This window comes from Triticum aestivum, chromosome 7B (assembly GCF_018294505.1).
Source record: "Triticum aestivum cultivar Chinese Spring chromosome 7B, IWGSC CS RefSeq v2.1, whole genome shotgun sequence".
Classification (NCBI taxonomy): Eukaryota; Viridiplantae; Streptophyta; class Magnoliopsida; order Poales; family Poaceae; genus Triticum; species Triticum aestivum.
The window spans coordinates 59,781,934-59,800,963 of record NC_057813.1 but is presented as its reverse complement, the minus strand read 5'-3'; positions in this window follow the sequence as shown (position 1 = coordinate 59,800,963).

Here is a 19,030-nt window from a genome sequence, read left to right as displayed (position 1 = left end):
GTGTCTTGTCATAAGTGGCAATTCGAAAAATTAGAAGCAGTACAACGTAGAAATCAATGCAAGATGCAACCACTATCAAACTGCCATGTTAAAAGCGTCCAATCATGAGTTACTGATGCGGGATACACAACAGCAGTACTTTGATGTAAGAACATGGTATGATAGATAGATGCAGTGTATTCTAGACACAGAAAGCCATGTCATATGCACATGTATAACGTATAAACTCAGCAGGTGCAATTTAATCAAAATAGAAGAAATACAGGCTAGACAACATATGCAACATGAAACCAATTATCACACTGTCAACTTAGAGCAAGCACCTGCGATGGTGGAGTGCGGGAGATGAACTCATCATGTAGACTTGGGACTTCAACTTCATTAGCAGTAGCAGTGGCAAATCTAGAGAGTCTCTGTTTGCGTCGGTGCGGAGTACCACCAACATCCCCTAACTTACTCTTTTCCTTCCTATTTTCTGATATTGCCTTATGAAGTCAAAACCACAAGAAGATGAATAAAATTAGCTCTGCATAACTGGTTGATGCATGATACAGACGAACACTACTTTGATGTAAGGCAAGCGCAGGAGGATGGAATATATACAAAAAAGACAGCGTTTCATATTCACACGTACAATAGGAGGATGGAATATGTATGAAAAACAGTAAGCGGAAGGCATTTCAACAAAATTAGAAGAAATAAAAGCTAGGCACCATATGAACATGCAACCAATATCACTCTATCAGGTAAAAAGTGTCTCGTCGTAAGTGCCATTTCAAGAAATTAGAAGCAGTACAAGCTAGAAGACAATGCAAGATGCAACCTACATCACAGTCCCAAGTTAAATGTGTCTTATGGGTAAGTGATCGTTGCAGGTATAAGTTGTAAGCTACGCAGATGCAATTCAACATAATCAGAAGCAATACAAACTAGACATCATACGGAAAATGCAACCACGTATAACAGTTCCAAGTAAGAGCAAGCACCTGTGATGGTGGAGTAGGGGAGATGTGCTCATCGTGTACACGTATGTTCTAGAGACAGGAACACGTGTCATATTCACAGGCATTATGTGTAAAGTAAGCAGATGCAATTCAAGTTAGAAGCAATACAAGCTAGACATCATACGCAACATGCAACCACATATAATAGTGTCAAGTTAGAGCAAGCACCTGTGATGGTGGAGTAGGGGAGATGTGCTCATCATCTACACAGCTACGTTGACTGTCCAGCCTTGTGTTGTCTTGCGAATCTTGTTGGGAGGATGGCGGAGTAGAATCTGTAGAGACCCCCTGTTTGAGTTGCTCCGAAGGACCACCATCATCCACTGCCGGACTAATTTCCTTCAGCTGTAATGATTTTGCATTGTGAAGTCAAACCGATAAGAAAAAGGAATAAAATTCGCTCTTCAGAACTCATTCATGCATGATACTGACGAACACTACTCGGATGAAAGGCAAACACATGATGCGAGGATGGAATATGTATGAAAAACAGGATGGTGTGACATATTCACACCTATGATGTGGTAACTAAGCAGAAGGCATTTCAACAAATTAGAAGCACTGCAAGCTAGACACCATATGAAAGATGCAACCAATATCACTCTGCCAAGTTCAAACTGTATGGCGTTTCAACAAATTAGAAGCAGTATATGCTAGAAATCATATGCAAGACACAACCAATATCACAGTGGCGACTTAAAGGTGCCTTATCATAAGTGACTGATGCGGGATATGCAAGAATAGTAGTCTGATGTAGAAACAGGAACACATGTCATATTCACAGGCATTATGTGTAAAGTAAGCAGATGCAATTCAACAAAGTTAGAAGCAATACAAGCTAGACATCATACGCAACATGGAACCACATATAATAGTGCCAAGTTAGAGCAAGCACCTGTGATGGTGGAGTAGGGGAGATGTGCTCATCATCTACACAGCTACGTTGACTGTCTAGCCTTGCGTTGTCTTGCGAATCTTGTTGGGAGGATGGCGGAGTAGAATCTGTAGAGAACCTCCGTTTCAGTTGCTCGGAAGGACCACCATCATCCAATGCCTTGCCAATTTCCTTCAGCTTTATTGATTTTGCATTGTGAGGTCATACCGACAAGAAAAAGGAATATCATTCGCTCTTCAGAACTCATTCATGCATGATACTGACGAACACTACTCTGATGAAAGGCAAAGTCATGATACGAGGATGGAATATGTACGAAAAAATGGACGGCTTGACATATTCACACCTATGATGTGGTAACTAAGCAGAAGGCACTTCAACAAATTAGAAACACTGCAAGACACCATATGGAAGGTGCAATCAATATCACTCTGCCAAGTTAAAACTGTCTCGTCATAGGTGGCGTTCATCAAACTAGAAGCAATACATGCTAGAAATCATATTCAAGACGCAAACCAATATCACACTGCCAACTTAAAGGTGTCCCATCATAAGTGACTGATGCAGGATACACAAGAAGAGTAGTTTCATGTAAGAACATGGTGTGATAGACAGATATAGTATGTACCAAAAACAGGAAAGCGTGTCATATTCACATGTATCATGTGTAAGCTAAGCAGATGCAGTTTACACTAATTAGGAGCAATACGAGCTAGACACCATATGCAACATGCAACCAGATATCACACTGCCAAGTTAGAGCAAGCACCTTGGATGGTGGAGTAGGGGAGCGGAGACTTGGACCATGTAATGCACTATCAGTACAAGGAGAATCGGTACAGATGCTCCGTTTACGTTGCTGCAGAGGACCACCATCATCGCCTTCCTTACTCTTTTCCTTCCTCTTTCTTGATTTTGCCTTGTCAAGTCAAACCCACAAGAAAAAGGAATAAAATTTGCTCTTCAGAACTTATTGATGCATGATACTGACGAACACTACTTTCATGTAAGGCAGCCGCATGATAGGAGGATGGAATATGTATGAAAAACAGGACGGCGTGACATATTGACATGTATGATGTATAAAGTGTAAACTAAGCACAAGGTGCTTGAACTTGTTAGAATCGATGCAAGCTAGAAACCATATGAAAGATGAAACCAATATCACTCTGCCAAATTAAAAGGGTGCCCTAACAAATGTATTTGACCAAATTAGAAGCAATACATGGCAACAGGCTAGAAATAATATGCAATATGCAACGAATAAAGGTGACTCATCGTAAGTAATTGATGCAGGATACAGAAGAGAGGTAGTTTCATGTAAGAACAAGGTTAACACATAGATGTAGTGTGTACCAAAAATAGGAAGGCATGTCATATTCACAGGTATAGTGTGTAAACTAAGCAGATGCAATTTACCCTAATTAGAAGCATTACAAGCTAGACACCGTATGCAACATGCAACCACATATCACACTGCGAAGTTGGAGCAAGCACCTGTGATGGTGGTGTAGGGGAAGTGTTGTCTTCAGGTACAGAGCAACGTTCAATATCTTCATTTAGGCTTGCTGTTTCTTGAGAATCATGTGGAGAGGATGAAATTGCATTCTTTATAAGAGTATTGCGTCTCATATTAACCCACGCGCGTGACTGTCTCATCATAAGCGATAGACGCAGGATACACAAGAACAGTAGTTTGATGTAAGAACATGGTGTGATAGGCAGATGTAGTATGTACCAAAAACAGGAAGGCGTGTCATATTCACATGTATAATGTGTAAGCTAAGGAGATGCAATTTAACAAATTAGGAGCATTGATGAGGGATACACAAGAGAAGTAGTTTGATGTAAGAACATGGTTAATAGAAAGACGTAGTATGTACCAAAAACAGGAAGGCATGTCATATTCACAGGTATAATGTGTTAACTAAGCAGATGCAATTTACCCTAATTAGAAGCATTACAAGGTAGACACCATATGCAACATGCAACCACATATCACACTGCCAAGTAAGAGCAAGCACCTGCGATGGTGGTGTGGGGGAATTGCGGTGATCAACTAGAGAGCTACGTTGACTATCTTCATTTAGCCTTGCTGTTTCTTGAGAATCATGTGGGGAGGATGACACTGCACTCTTTAAACGAGTAGGGCGTCTCACAGTAACCCACCCGGGTGACTGTCTCATCATAAGTGATTGACGAGGGATACAAAAGAGCATTAGTTTGATGTACGAACATGGTTAATAGACATATGTAGTATGTATCAAAAACAGGAAGGCATGTCATTATCAAAGGTATAATGTGTAAAGTAAGCAGATGCAATTTAACCAAATTGGAAGCAATACAAGCTAGACACCATATGCAACATGCAACCACATTTGACAGCGCGAAGTTAAAGCAAGCACCTGGGATGGTTGTGTGTGGCAATTGAGATCATCAACTGCAGAGCTACTTTTACTGTCTCCAACTGCTGACACTGCACCCATTAGAGCGTTGAAACGCTTACTGCTTATCTTCGAATTACACTGGAGCGACTTCTGTCTTTTCTTTTCTGCATTCATCAACACTGCGTCAGAGTCTGAAATACCCATGCATAAAAAACAATAGTGTGAGTATGGGTGAAGTGTGTGCACAATTAGTACAGTGTAAAGGTAGCAGATAGCAGGTCGGTGAGAAATAAATGACGGGAGACATATGATAGCTCTACAACATGCATGGCACACTCAATTACTACAGGATTCTATGAAAATAACAGTCGACTGAAAGCAAATAGGTCAGTCCATTTTTTCTGCACCGTCCGATGTACAAAGAACGGGGAGATCGCCTTCATCTACCTCCAGCCAGTCAGTGTTGACGATCTTCCTCGAAACGCCAGCGACCACCGGCCCAGTATTCCTCCCCTGCCTGCGCCCTCCCCTCGACCTCACCGCACCGCCGTGCTTGGCACCGCCCCCCCGGCCATCCATTCAAGCCCCGCCGACCTCCAGATCGGGCGCAAGCAGCTCCTGCGCCCCACACCCCTATGATAGACACCGATGCGCCGCTTCCCCGGGGAATAGGCGGACTAGGTGCTCCGCGCGCCTAAGCGGGTGCTGCTTCTTTTAATTGCGGTTCGACTGACCCTGAATTGAAATCCAGGCGGGCTACTGACCTCTAGCAAAGGTGAAATAGTAAAAGGGAGGAAACCTTGTGCATTTAGTATCACGAAGAAGATGCAGTAAGAAGCGCTCAACTAGTTTCTTTCGTGGGATGAATACGGTGTGAGCGGAGACGTAAGATTTGCACGAATAAGGGAAGAGGAGTACCTCTTTCTGCTGGCAGTGCTGTGTCCTCCTTCTGTTTTTCCGACGATCTTGTTGTTCGCCGGAAACCAGAAGTTGTGGAGGACGGTGCAGCCTTGGACGAACCCATGGCCAAGTTGTTGAGTGTGGTGCGGTGGCCGTCTGTCGGCGGCGGGGAAGCAGATCCGAGGCGGCGAACGACGGCGTAGCGGGAACAGCTCCGGTGCGGTGGACGGTTGCGACAGTGGAGCCGCAGCAGTGAGGCGCAGGACGGCGTGGTCGGAGTGGTTCTGGTACGGCGCACGTCGGCGTCGGCGTCGTGGAGGCAGCTCTGCCTCGGCTTCAGCTGCTAAGTCCTTGAGGGCGTTGCGGTTGCGGTTGCGTTGGACGACGACGTCGGGGTACCGGCTCCGGCGTGATGGAGGAGGGCGGCGGTGGATTGGCCGCTATGGGGTGGAGGACGGAGGAGGTTGGGGTTTCGCGGCTGGTGGAGAGGGCGTTTTCGCGCCCATGGAGTATGAATGGGGAAACGGAGGGAGGCGGGGAACTAAGGGGGAACAATGTTTCGGTTTGAGACGCGCTTGTTTGAAATTTGGGGAAAGTTACAAACTTTGCCCCCATCTAAAATTTCGGACATATTGCGGGTTGGGGGTAGGACAGTCATGTCAGGTGTCCCAAATGTGGGCGGGATAGATTTCGGCCGAGCGCATGGGTGTTTAGGCGCCCACGGCGTATGAATGCTTCTCGGAGGCGGTTGAGACTGGCGTCTTGGTGAAGTTACAAACCTACCCCGGTTTAGACCTTTGGACATCGGGCCGATAGGCTACACGGGCCAGAGTCAGGACAGTAATTTCCTACCACCAAAACATTAGTCTCGCGCGGTTTCGGGTGACCAGAGGCCTATTTGGCGCTTCGTTCAATATTTGGGAGCAGAAGCATTAACGTTTTCGGTTCTCTTGAATTGAACTTTCAGGATTTGTCAAACTTCACAAATCTTTACTCTTGAAAATCCTAAAGCTACGATTATTTTGGAATGGAGGGGGTACATTTTAATATACATTGTACACGAGTATATATTAAAAAATATGCAACTTACCTCAGTTCATGCATGGTTCCAGGTATAATCTCCTTGGTTGCAAAAAAAAGTTAGATATGCGTATGAATATATATACCATGTTCAAACTCACAACAAAGATTGATGCCCCCTTTTACATCTGATTTACAAATGCCATTATCTCGGGTTCAAATAGATGAATGCACTTCCTATGAATTCGAATCTTCGAAACCCCCTTTATGTTGAATTCGACATGTATTTTATTTCGTAGCTAGCAATTTGGAATGTATCCATGCAAGTGACAAATGTATAAAGTGCTTCACACTAACAACATGGAGTGCACTAATTAATGTTTATATATGAATTGCAAAAGCATCCATTGCCTGTATTTCAAACCGCTCTCACTCTATGGATCGATAATATGAAATAAACACATGCACATGCTAGAATTCAATAGAGTATGGGTGTCTGATAGACCGATTTTCGTCCATACGCAATTTTGCAAAATTCATGATCTCATCCAAAAATAATAATGCCATTTATATTTTAATTTAATGCGTAGAACCGCCTTTTACACGTAGATATCTCTCTATCTAACGCATAAGTGCACACACTTTATATGCATCGGCATTTCTCTTTCACACATGCTCACAATCTCTCTCAGGGTGTCGGGGTGTCTCACGCACATGCTCTCTCTGTTTCTCTATCTCTCTTTCTGACTACTATGTACCACTCTTTTCACTAATCTCAGTTGGAAAACACTATTTCTCTCACATGCATATATACACATGCACGGTCTCTACTAGCCCTCTATACGCACATATATGTGCCTACGTGTCTCCCGCACGCACATTATCTTTAGGCCTCTCTCGCACACATTGCCCCCCCCCGACACACCTCTCTAATAGTAGTTGGCAGATATGATTTCATCATATCATTCGGTAGGATATCCCTGGCTGTTAGGCTGGATGGTAATACGAGGCAAAGTTTTACCCTAGTTCGGATCGGACCCTTGCAGTTGAAGAAAGAGCCTACTCCTGGTACTGTATATTAGTGTTAGGGGTGTGTACAAAGTACACGTGAATACCAGGCATTGTGCGTGTGTGTATACTATCGACGAACTAGCCCCCAAGCTTGTATAACATACTAAGGGCCTAGGGTTACAAATCATATATAGTCGGCTTATCACCAGTGGGGATAGAGTCCTCCGCGACTCTGGTAGCTTCGTGTTGTACGCCGAGTCCTCCACATGGGTCTCCGTATAACACGTCTCGGTCCAACCTATATGTGGCGCAGGATGGAACCGACCCATGAGTCTTCATGTTGACCCACCACAACTAGAAATGATGTGCCCACCACACCACACACGCAATCGGCCACTAAGAAAATAAGCATATACAATAGTACAACGGTATCTAGCTCACGATACGTCTCCATATTTTGTTGATGACACTGACGGACTTTGCATTTGATGCGTGCTCCGTATTTTGTTGACGACACTTACGGTCATTGTATTTGAAGCGAAAGCACGATATGGTCACTGGACTTCAGAATAAGCTCATCACGGTCACCACATACATTTTGTCGTGCTAACCAACATGTGGTTGGATGGTTAGAGGACAGTGGTTTCTCGAGCCCACCAAGGTTAAAGTCCCGGTGCTCGCATTTATCTTGTGTTAATTTCAGTATTTTCCGGCGATGTACGTTCAGTGGGAGGAGACGTTCCACTCGACTACGAGGCACCTATGGTGACTTCGTAAAATCTCAAGATCATATATGCTGGCCCACTCTCTCGAAGGTGCGGCGGCGGACCGGCGGTGGGGAGTGGTTTCGGGGAGGGCGGGCCGGCCGCGGGCGGCGGGGGCGGGCGGTTCGGCCGGTGGTGGCTGGCGGCTCGGGGGGGGGGGTGGAGTTTGATGATAAACTGGAGGCCCTTGATTTCGTATCCAACGGCTGGAAAATCTAATGACCAGAGATGAAAAAGTCAGTCGACTGACGTGTAGCCTCACCCCGCACGTACACATGCACGCACGCAAGACACGCACGCATGTAGGCGTGCAACACTGACACGTACACATAACGTACACACGCACGCATGCTGGCGTGCAACACTGACACGTACACATGCACTCACGAACACACGCACGTACGCACCCATGCATGCAACACTGAAACGCACCCTTGCACGTACGCACCCATGCATGCAACACTGAAACGCACCCTTGCACGCACGCAACACTCGCACGCCTGCATGCACACAGCACACGACGCAAGACACACGCTTAACTACATGAAAAAGATGACGTCACACTCAATGAACAATCATCGGTTTATGAAATGCCCGCTTCTGACCGCCCTGGCCCACCAAAGGTTCCTCTGCTGTGCGCTGCCTGCGTTGGGTCACTGACATGCAGGCCATGCACCCAAAGAGCCCACACGTCAGTGGAAGAACGGCGCGGTGTCCTAGGTCAGAGTCGAGGGCGCCACTCGCGGCACGCCCGGCTGAACACGCCTCCGTGCCGCATTCAAACGCCTCCATGAAACCCGCCCGTGTGGAAGCCGAGAAACCCACTCTGGACACACGTCCGTTCATGACCGGGCCGGCGTTAAACGCAACGCCGGCCGAGCTCCTCCCGTCCGCCGTCTATTTAATCTCCTATTTAAACGAGGCCAAACGCCGGCCAAGAATCGCACACCTCCGCCGCTCCCCTATCTCCTCCACCATTTTGTCCACTCTTACAATGGCTTACGAAGAGTAGTTATTCCGCATCCAAGCCGGCTGGGTAGCCCGCCGGATACGAGCTATGCAGCTCGCTGATCCACCTCCCTCCCCTCGCCCGACGGAGCCAGTTGCCGCCCCAAGCCGGCGCGCGGTTCAGCAACTCGCCGCTCCAGGCCAGCTCGACGAGGAGCGGCGCACGGGCGTCGTTGCTGCCGTCCACGCCGCCGCCTCGTACCGCGTCTCCCGTTTCTGTGGCCGAGACTCCCATGCCGGCGGCCGCGCCATGCAAGCAGCGACAGAAGCCGGGTGCGCGGAGAGCGACGAGTCGGTGGCCAGCGCCTCCGCGTCCGCCGCCATCATCGAGGAGAAGTAGAACACGGGAGGCCGCCGCCGCTTGGGTCCCATGAAGGCCACCGCGGAGGCGACGCCGGCGTACACAGCAGGTGTCTTGCCGGATCCTTTTGTTGCGAGGACCTTCGTCGACCCCGCATGGGCTCCACGGAAGAGGTCAATGTTAGGATGAACTCGAGCCGGTGCCGGCCATGGCGAAGTAGTGGCCGGTGATGAACTCGAACCGGTGCCGGCCACCATCATCTTCGGCACCAGCCAATGATATCAGTTGGGCAGTGGGGAAGCGAGCCGTCCTTTGCGCTGAAGCATATACCTCCGGGGCTCCCGGCAGTCCGGTGATCGTGCTGCCGGACATGAGGAACACAAATCGATCGGCGGGCGACCATTTAGGCCATGTATTATATACCTGTGCTGTCCAGAACTAGCACCGCGTAGTTCATTTGAATGTAATGAAATCCGTCATGTTTGTGTGAAAATCCGGTATTTTATATGATTTCCGTCGTTGTTTATATGAAATACTCCGGTGGTTGCGTGAATGAGTATCAGTTTGTCTACGTGTTTGCGTGAATTTCGTCCGGTTGGTTGAGTTGCTGTCATAATGTGTGCGGCTACGGTTGGATGGCGTAATTTGCGGGTCGCCGGTCGGTCTGCGGGCGGCTCGGGCGGCGTTGTGGGACAAAAAAACACAGCTCGTGCGAGCTCGTCTCCAACGTGCGCGCTGGAGGATGCATGACAGCATGAGCACCCGAGCCGTTCCTCGTTCATCGGTGGCAAAGGCACCGGTGGACAAAAGGGTCGCCAATATTTTGGCTACCCCGGGCAAGATCCAAACAGCCCCTCCCAACAGATTCAAATCCCTCGTTCGCCGTGGAATTTTGCCATGTGTTGTTTTCATGGACTAGCAAGATGCCCGTGCATTGCACGGAACATCAAGATGCATTTTTTTACAAACTCCCGCATGCATGCAAGGGATAATTAATGTCCTCCTTTGCTAGTACCACGAGGCAAACACCATTAATATTGCATCGATTAGTGTTAGTGGCCTTGTATATCTGCAAATTGTAATTTTGATAGTGGCCCCTTGTATATAAAAATGGAGGGAGAAATATGAGAGATAAGGTGAGGAGGAGTGGGGCGTGGTGCCGTGGTGGTGACTGGTGGTCGGACTGGGCGGAGGCATGGGGATGGACGGCGCATTATGTCTAGGTTTGTATCTCTCTCACACACACCCACGTAGGTGGGGGACGTGCACGAAGAGAAGAGGTGCACGCACGGCGCACGTACTCCCGTCTCTTTCCCAACCACACCCGCGCGGGTACACGGTGGAGCTCATTTCTGTACGAAAAAGGCAGCCCACGTGGTAATTTGGCACGTGTACTGGTTGTCCACTTGGTGGAGGGAGGATCGTCTACCACGGGTGAACAAACAAATTGCGACTTGACGCGTTATGTTAAATTAAAAAAAGAGGCAAACCATGTGGGGCCTACCTTAGAGGCAAGGCTCTATACACTGGAGTACTTTTGATGTGTCCCGTCAACTCGCAGAACGAGGAGAAACTTGCTTAGTACGCCGTCTCCCCCGCCCACGGGCGCGGTGGCTCGCAGGATGAGGTGAAGCTGGAGTACTACTGTACGCCTTTACGCCCGCTCCCTCGCCCACGCGCGCGGTGGCTCGCAGCACGAGGAGAAAATTTTACTACTCCCTCCGTTTACTCCTCGTCCCTACTACGTACTTTGGTTAGTACTCCCTCTATTTACTTATAAAAGGCCACTATAAAAAAATACATTTTGCATCTATACAAGGCCACAAATAGTAATCGAGACAAAAGTTACTACTCCCTCCTTTCCAGTTTATGGCTCAATTTCAAAATCTCTCCAACCAAGGTAGACGGTGAGTGGTCGAATTAATTTCGTAGTTTGCACAGTACGCTCGTTTTTCTCAAGAAGTTATGTTTACCGAGGCATTAATTAGAACGAATGCATGAATGACCACTAAATTTCCATGAACTTGTACATGCATTGGTTAGTTTCCTCTTGACACTGCTTGCGTCGGGTGATCTAACGCACCTCGAAATCCAACATGTAATGGTACTACTACTAGTATAGTACTAGAATTGAGACTTATCAAACGGAAAAACGAATGTTTTTTAGATGAGCCCTATAAACCCTAGTGGGTACGTACTCCGTAAAAACAGATTTTTCCAAAACTAAGTCGCTCCCTTTCATGAATTCTGTAGTATACTCCTCCGTCGACGCTCCCTTTCATGAATTCTGTACTTCCTGTCGCCGACATGTGGGACATATAGCAACCGGGTCGACGTGTCAAGCACCAAATAACAGTGCAGAACAGCAGGGGGACGCACCCCACTCGTACCGGCCCAGTATTAGTAATGAGCAATGAGACGTCAAATCACAATGCCGCACCTTCCCAGACGGACGAAGCAACCATTATTTCACACTTCGGTTCGACATCATCTCAAACCACGTACTAGTATTGCTTCTGCCTCAAGAGGGACACGCGCATCGCCTTGGTACATCATGACACGTGGGACCGCATGACAGGCCATGCTCCCCCGCCGATCGCTGGGTAAAATCACCTCATTTTTACTATACTTCCTCCGGATCGGTTTACTACATGGCATGCACGTCGTTCTAGTTTGAGAATTTAACTGGCTATATATATATATGTGTGATGAACAGTATGCTAGCCTTTTAAAAAATGTATACTTTTGTACAGTAGTACTCCACTATCGATGGATTGCGCCATGGAGCAAAAATTGAAATTTTAAAAAAAGGTGGTACATATAGAGAGCGCTCGTCGCCAAATTATGCATATAGTACTATTAAAAAAGCTAGTACGTGCTTAATTGGGGTGCTAAATTCTATTAAAGAAATACTAGTACTAGTATGTACATACTGAAGAGTTAAAGTAACGAGAAGAAACATAACATAGTTCTACTGGGGGCTCAGCACAACACACCCCTCAAATTAAACTAAGCACACCTGAAATTAAACTATGCAACTAATCCGGTAGACACTGCATTAGAAGTTTAGAACCGCCATGAGCAACGACACTGCCACCTTACTCGGAGTCCTCGTCCACGTCCTCGACTTCGTCCTTGTCCCTCTTCCTCTTGGCCGATACTTCTTTGCTTGAACCGCCAACTTGGCTGTTGCTCTTCATCCAACCCTTGTAGATATTGAAACAAAGGTAGCCATCCATTGCAGCGTAGTGGATGTGGTCTATATCTAGTACATTCCGCTGCCATGCATGACGATGAAACGTGTAATGAGGTTTCTCCAGTTTGCGGTACGAAGGATGAACCATGGCTCCTGCCAGGGTCAGCATTGAGGGCTGACGAGAGGGCACCAGCCGATTCTTCTGGAGGTCGAAGGGGTTGCCTACAACGAGGCCTATCCGACGCAGGACTTCTTTGTCGTTCTTAAAGTCTACAGTAACGAATTTGACTGTTTTGTCCTCGAGGAAGTTCTTAAAATCCTGGCACTCAACGTCGGCATGGCATATGTGGTAGACCAAGCAAACGTTATGTACGCAAACCTGGATCACGGCGGGCTTCTTCCTCTCTTCGTCCTTTAGATCCTTCTCTCGTCCCACGACTGTGGTGTACTCAACATCTAGCCCAGCGACCCACTCATCATGTGAGTTTTCGAACATGCGTCTGAAGCGAGAAAGGCATCCTTTCACCGTCGCGGAAGTACGGGTGTAGATGACGTCGAACTCATCGCCGGTGATGGTTCTAACCTTGTACTCACCGCCGATCGGGGAGATTTGGGACGCCATGGATTTGGGAGGAGGGTTAGGATTAGTGGAACTGCCGTAATGTGAATGGACGGGACGACTAGGAGCGAACCGCCGTAGTATTAAAGGACGTGCGGGAAAGAGTAGGAGCGAACTGCCAGCGTGCGAACGGCAGGGTAGTGGCTTTCCATTCTCCCATGATACGGGCTTCCGAGAGCCCTTGGATCTGAGATCGAACGGTTGCATGGCGTGATTCTAGACCTATGGGTGAATATCCTATCCTGGAGGGTTATTCTTAAAATTTTCAGCAACTTAGCATGCGACCGTTTGATCTCAGATCCAAGGGCTGCCAGCAGCCCGTATCATGGTCGCGCCTACCACGACCGTCGCGTCGCTCGCGTGGTCGCGCCCTTGGAGATTTAACACGGTGCGTTAGGCTATCTGATGTTGGCATGTCATACATAGTCATCACTTAGTCACTCATACTACAACAAGGTTGGCTATAAGTGTATTTTTTTACTCCTCTCTATCTCTTTCTTCGTACTCCCTCCGTCCCATAATATAAGAACGTTTTTGACACTAGCTAGTGTAGTGTCAAAAACGTTCTTATATAATGGGACACAGGGAGTACTAGTATTTATTGCATTTGCCAAGGAGTGACCTCTTCCAATGAAATGGTGTTGCTAAGTTTGCTTCATTTAATTAGCTATAGACTCAAAATTGTCTTTTCACCTAGGTACACGCGCTTAGCACCGTTTCTTCCTTGGGTCACCAAACTAGTCTCTCTCTTCTTGATTAACTTGCCACATCAGACTTTATGCCTATGTGGCAAGCTTAAGCACCTGTAGGAGCAAGTAAGTACAATAGTGCGCTTTACATGGCATTTTTGCATATGTGGAGGAAAGAGAGGCAAGGAAAAAGTGGAGAAGTGGGCTCTCATGCAAGAGCCAGCCTCTACTACTACATGGTGGAGCATTGGGAGAGGCACCTGTATGGAGGTGGTCAGGAATCGGGAGACTCACGCCGGTCGTAGCGCCGCAGTTAAAATGATAATGGCAAGTCAAATCACGGGGCCCCACCTGTCCAGCAGTAACTCGCTGTCAAATCACACAGCCCTACGTTTGCAGCAGCCTACTCCCTCGTCTTCTCGCGTCTCTGTCGAACCGACTAGGCGGAACTGCCCCGCCTACCGCGCAGGAAAAGCCCCGCCCTCGACTTTTAAATACAACTACTCCCTCCGTCGGATGCGTTTGGTTGAAGGTATCGTATGAATGGATTGGGACCATTCAATTTTTTTGGGATTGAACCATTCAATTCATGTGTTTGGCTGAATATAAGAGATGAGCTAATTATTTAAGACGGGACCACCAGTCATGCTCACATAGTCATGCATGCAAAGGGTGGCCATTTGATTCGACCGATTTGGTTGGGTGGAATGGTTCAGCATCTTCAAGGCATATTCTCTTTTTTTGACTCGAACCATTCATGTGCTTTATAACCAAACATGTCTATTTTCTGAACGATCCCAACCCATTCATGACCACCCTTGCAACCAAACGCACGTCATCTTACGAAAACCAAATAATCCCACAATACTAAGGCGCGGTGCATTAACTTCTACCTCGTTTCTTGTTTCTTCACATATCAACCAATAAGAATCCAATGATATACTTTTTGTGACATAGTAACTCATATTTAGTTAGTCAAATGGATGACCTAGAACTACGTGCAGGCCCTATAAACCGAGACGCCTACAAATAAAAAACCGAGACGGAGAGGGTAGTTCAGCACGTATCTTTTTAGATCAATATAGTCGGGATTCACCAAGGAGCAAAACCAAGTGGTAGGCTGCTCCTGTCGTGTTGGCGTAGCAACTCAAGCAGGGTCAGTCCGCACACGAAATGGCGACACACTTAACAGGACCCCTTTGGCAGACATGTGGCTCATCCACCGTCTTGTTCCACGTGCGATGCACCAAATTACAGTTCGGAGCAGCGGTTGGAATTGGAGGCACCCCGGTCGTAGCGCCGCAGTAGTAGAAAATGAGCGATGAGGGGTCAAATCACAAAGCCCCACCTTTCCCGCATTAAGCTGGACGGACGAAGCAACCATCATTTCACTCTAGCGCGCAAGAGCATAAAGAAAAGAGAAAACAATGATGCGTGCGGCAGCTACCTAGGGCACCCTAGGGTAGGGGTCTCCACTACAGATCCTTTTTTTGAAAGCGCCTCCACTACAAATCGGCTTCTCCCTCGTCCTCTTGAAGAAAACCGATGATGAGTGCGGCGGTAGGGTTTGTAGGAGTACTACGGCGTGCGGGGCCACGTCGTAGTAAACGGGTTCGAGTCGACGCCTTAAATATGTGTGGGCCGCTTGGTTTTACGGGAACGAGGCAGCATTTTGGGTTCGGGGACCAGTGGAGATATAGCACGTACAAAAAATTGTGGACGTAGGTTCGACCGAAAGGCAATGATGCATGGGCCCTGCATTTTGATATACCCGGGGCCGCGTGAAATTTGCTACTCTACTCAAAACTAGTAAGGTACACATGTATTGAACGCATGAGATTTCGAAACCAAATTATGAATAAATACACACTATAGCATGTAAAGCTTTGAGTCATATATGCATGATGTAGATGTTCGTTTAGTTCTTATAGTTCATCTCATTCAAAATCAATTAGTTTTATAAAAATGTTAAGATTCATGGGGTTGTGCATTGTAAATCATAAAGTAAAAAACAAATAATGGCAATTCATTTAGAAAAAAATAATCAATTATGATACAGAAGATTCTAGAACAAAGGAGAAGTGCTTGTGTTTTGAGGTTTGTGCATTATGCTTAAGTTCAACCATGGAGTCTTCTAAATTGTACATGTGGCAGATCTGGTGGAATGTTGATGATATCCAACGGCCAGTAGTGCTCGGATTTGCCCATCTCTGCACTGTCGGGTTAGCTTCATCCAGCGACCATCTTTCAAAGTTATTGGCACACTATATAGTTCTTGTGCCATAGTTGCATGTTTTGGAAAAAAGCTACTAGTGGGTTGTACTATCTATTTAGGAATAGAAGATGCATACGTGGAAGTTGTAGGGAAAGAGATGACATGGAGCATCTCAATTCCTATGAGTAGGGATTGGAAAAGAGATGTCATTTGGTTCACATCATAGGAACTTTTCTATTGAATCTAGAGATGACATGTATCTCAATTCCTATGAGGAGGGATTAGTAAAGAGATGTAATTTGGTTCATATCATAGGAACTTTTCTATTGAATATACGCTAATGTTTATTTTCCTTTGAAATTAAGGGAGTATAGGAATCCATTCATATGAACCAAGTGGCTCTAAAGCTATAGAAATGATATCATGTTTATTTCCTTTGAAATGTAGAGTATATGAATCTATTCCTATGAACCAATTGGCTCTAAAGGAAAAAAATCCTATAAAAATCATATCATATAGAGTTCCTATGATATTCCTCGACACTAAAGGATGGTTGAAATTGCTGCGGGTGATACGATGGTCTTTCTTTGTAGACTCCTCACCCATCTTTATAGTTACCTATCGAAGATGAATGAAATGATATATACAGGGTATTCTACATGTGCAATTTGGTACACGAAAACTCGGTAAAAGTTTGCGAGGTTCTAATTTTCAATAAAGCTATATGCACTGCATTTCGGAACGGAGGGAGCATACGGCAGTTGCTAACACTCACGTGGAAGATTTGTGTGTAGGAGGAGTGGCTGTTCTGTTAAATGACATGGCAAAACTGACACTGTCGGATGCCGATCTAACGGTTCTTACGGCGTTCGTCAGGAAAAGGCTTGTGGCGAACGTTTGTCGGATAATGATTTACGGACACATGCATTGCATTGATACGTGCCCCCCTCTCTCTCACGCACACGCACCCTCACGAGTCACGACTCTCCCGAGTCCTCTCGCAGACTCGCACGTCGCACCCATCCTCTATCTGCAGGTAGACGTCACGCACATATGTGCTCTTCACACCCTACCCTCAGAACTTCTAAAAAACAAAAGACGGCGCGCACATTTTATTTTAGCTCACACGTCACACACTTATACTATTACTCTTGCGGCGAACGTTCTTTGGGCATAGTATATATTGTACTCTCACGAAGAGAAGCGGTGCACGCACGCACTAGTTCTCTCACACCCACTCGCGGGTACACGTAGGAGCGCATTTTTTTGAAGCCGGTACAACAAAATCACTCCACTATATATAAAAGCAGGAGCCTTAGCGCTTGCTTTACTAGGGTTCCTCTCGTTCACTCTCTCATGCTCTCCAGATCTAAGCAAGACATAGGTGGCCACACTCTCTCTCTCAGCTCACGGCTGGTCACAAATCCGGCCGGACAACCTCGACCGGGGCAGGGGGTGTAGGTGCATCGTTCACGCTGTCGTCGGCGGCGAGGGAGGAGACCAACGGCTGCCCGCGCGTCCCGATCGGCGGCCGTGCCGTTCTCTCCGAGAGAGCGCCGGCTCGGGAGGGCCTCCGACCCCTTCTTCCTCCCTGCGGTATTGTGGCCAAGATGCGGCCTCCCGACGCCGTCTTTGCCACATGCCGACGACCCTCAGGTATATATTCCTTCGAAACCTGCCTTGCTCTACTGCCCCAGCTCTTCCCCCTTCGTGTGGATCCTTTTCTACTTCCGTCCGCTGTTACAAAGCCACCTAGACTTCTACTATTATTAGAAGTAAAGCTAGTTCATACAGTGAACTCAAAGCGTTGGTTCAAACAGGGAAGAAAGTGGGAAAGCTGTAGCATGAATCTAGGACTTGGTTCTAAGAGGAAACGGGGGAAAGTAGTAATATGTGTCACTGTTTAAATAACCGTATTTCGTATTTGCGCAAACAGGGATGTCTGTCTCCATATCGTTTCGGGATGTCTGTCTCCGTATCGTTTCTATCCGCGCAATCAAAAGCACACACCTCAGTTTTAGTACAACTGCGCAAAATGAGATGGCTATCCCTCGTTGCCGTCGTCTAACCTCCCGTCTTCAAGGTATCCCTACATTGGTAGTAACTAAGGTAGAATGACCAACGCAATCTAAAAGAAGCTGATTCGTACGTTTTACTTCCTGATTGCAGTGCAGGGACGAGCGAAAACAACTGCATCCTAGTCCGGAATGCACTTTCTACCAGTTCATCCATGGACCGAGGACTAGCTGGCACGGCTGCACGGCGGTTTTTTGGACAGGTGCGCGGACAAGAGGCATTGTGGTCTGCTTATTTCTGCAAATAGCGGTGCTTAAATTTAGTGGAATGCACAAGCATTTCAGCTGGTCAGTACACTGCATGGTTCAGTTCAGCATTCCAGCTGAGACCACAATTATAATTGGTTATTCTGGAATGAGAGAACCTAACCCTGGATGGTGGCAACAAGAAAAAACCAGAGTGAACTCCAGGAAATTTAAGCCTGCCGGGAGGCCCTTTGCTCAGAGAAGCCTTGCTTGTTTTTTCCTGATTTGTAAACCTTCTCACAACTTTGTCTTTTGCTGTGAACTAGTATATGTTTGTTATGTTCTATGAATCATTGAGATGTATAAAATTGCTTAACTTATGCTTTTCAAGATTTTTATGAAGACGAGTTTAATTGTGAGTGTTCCACATGAGCGCTGGACTAGCGTGTGAACGTTTGGAATTTATTACATTGTGGCCTCAATTAACTGCATGAACCACTGTAACAAGATACATAGTAGTTGCTTATATGTCAGACAGCAGATTGTTGATTGTTAGCTGGTCGATAGCCTAGTGTTGAAGCGAGCTGAGCCAATGTGCCGTGTTTTGCACAACTGCTTACAAGTGGGGTAGCACCAACAGTGTTTACAAGTACTTATGTATACGTCGGCGCACGGTTCTCGAACGAGTGCTCTATTTCATCAAAACACACACTGCTCGTATGATAAACCGTGACAACTTATGTCTTACCATGCCATATTC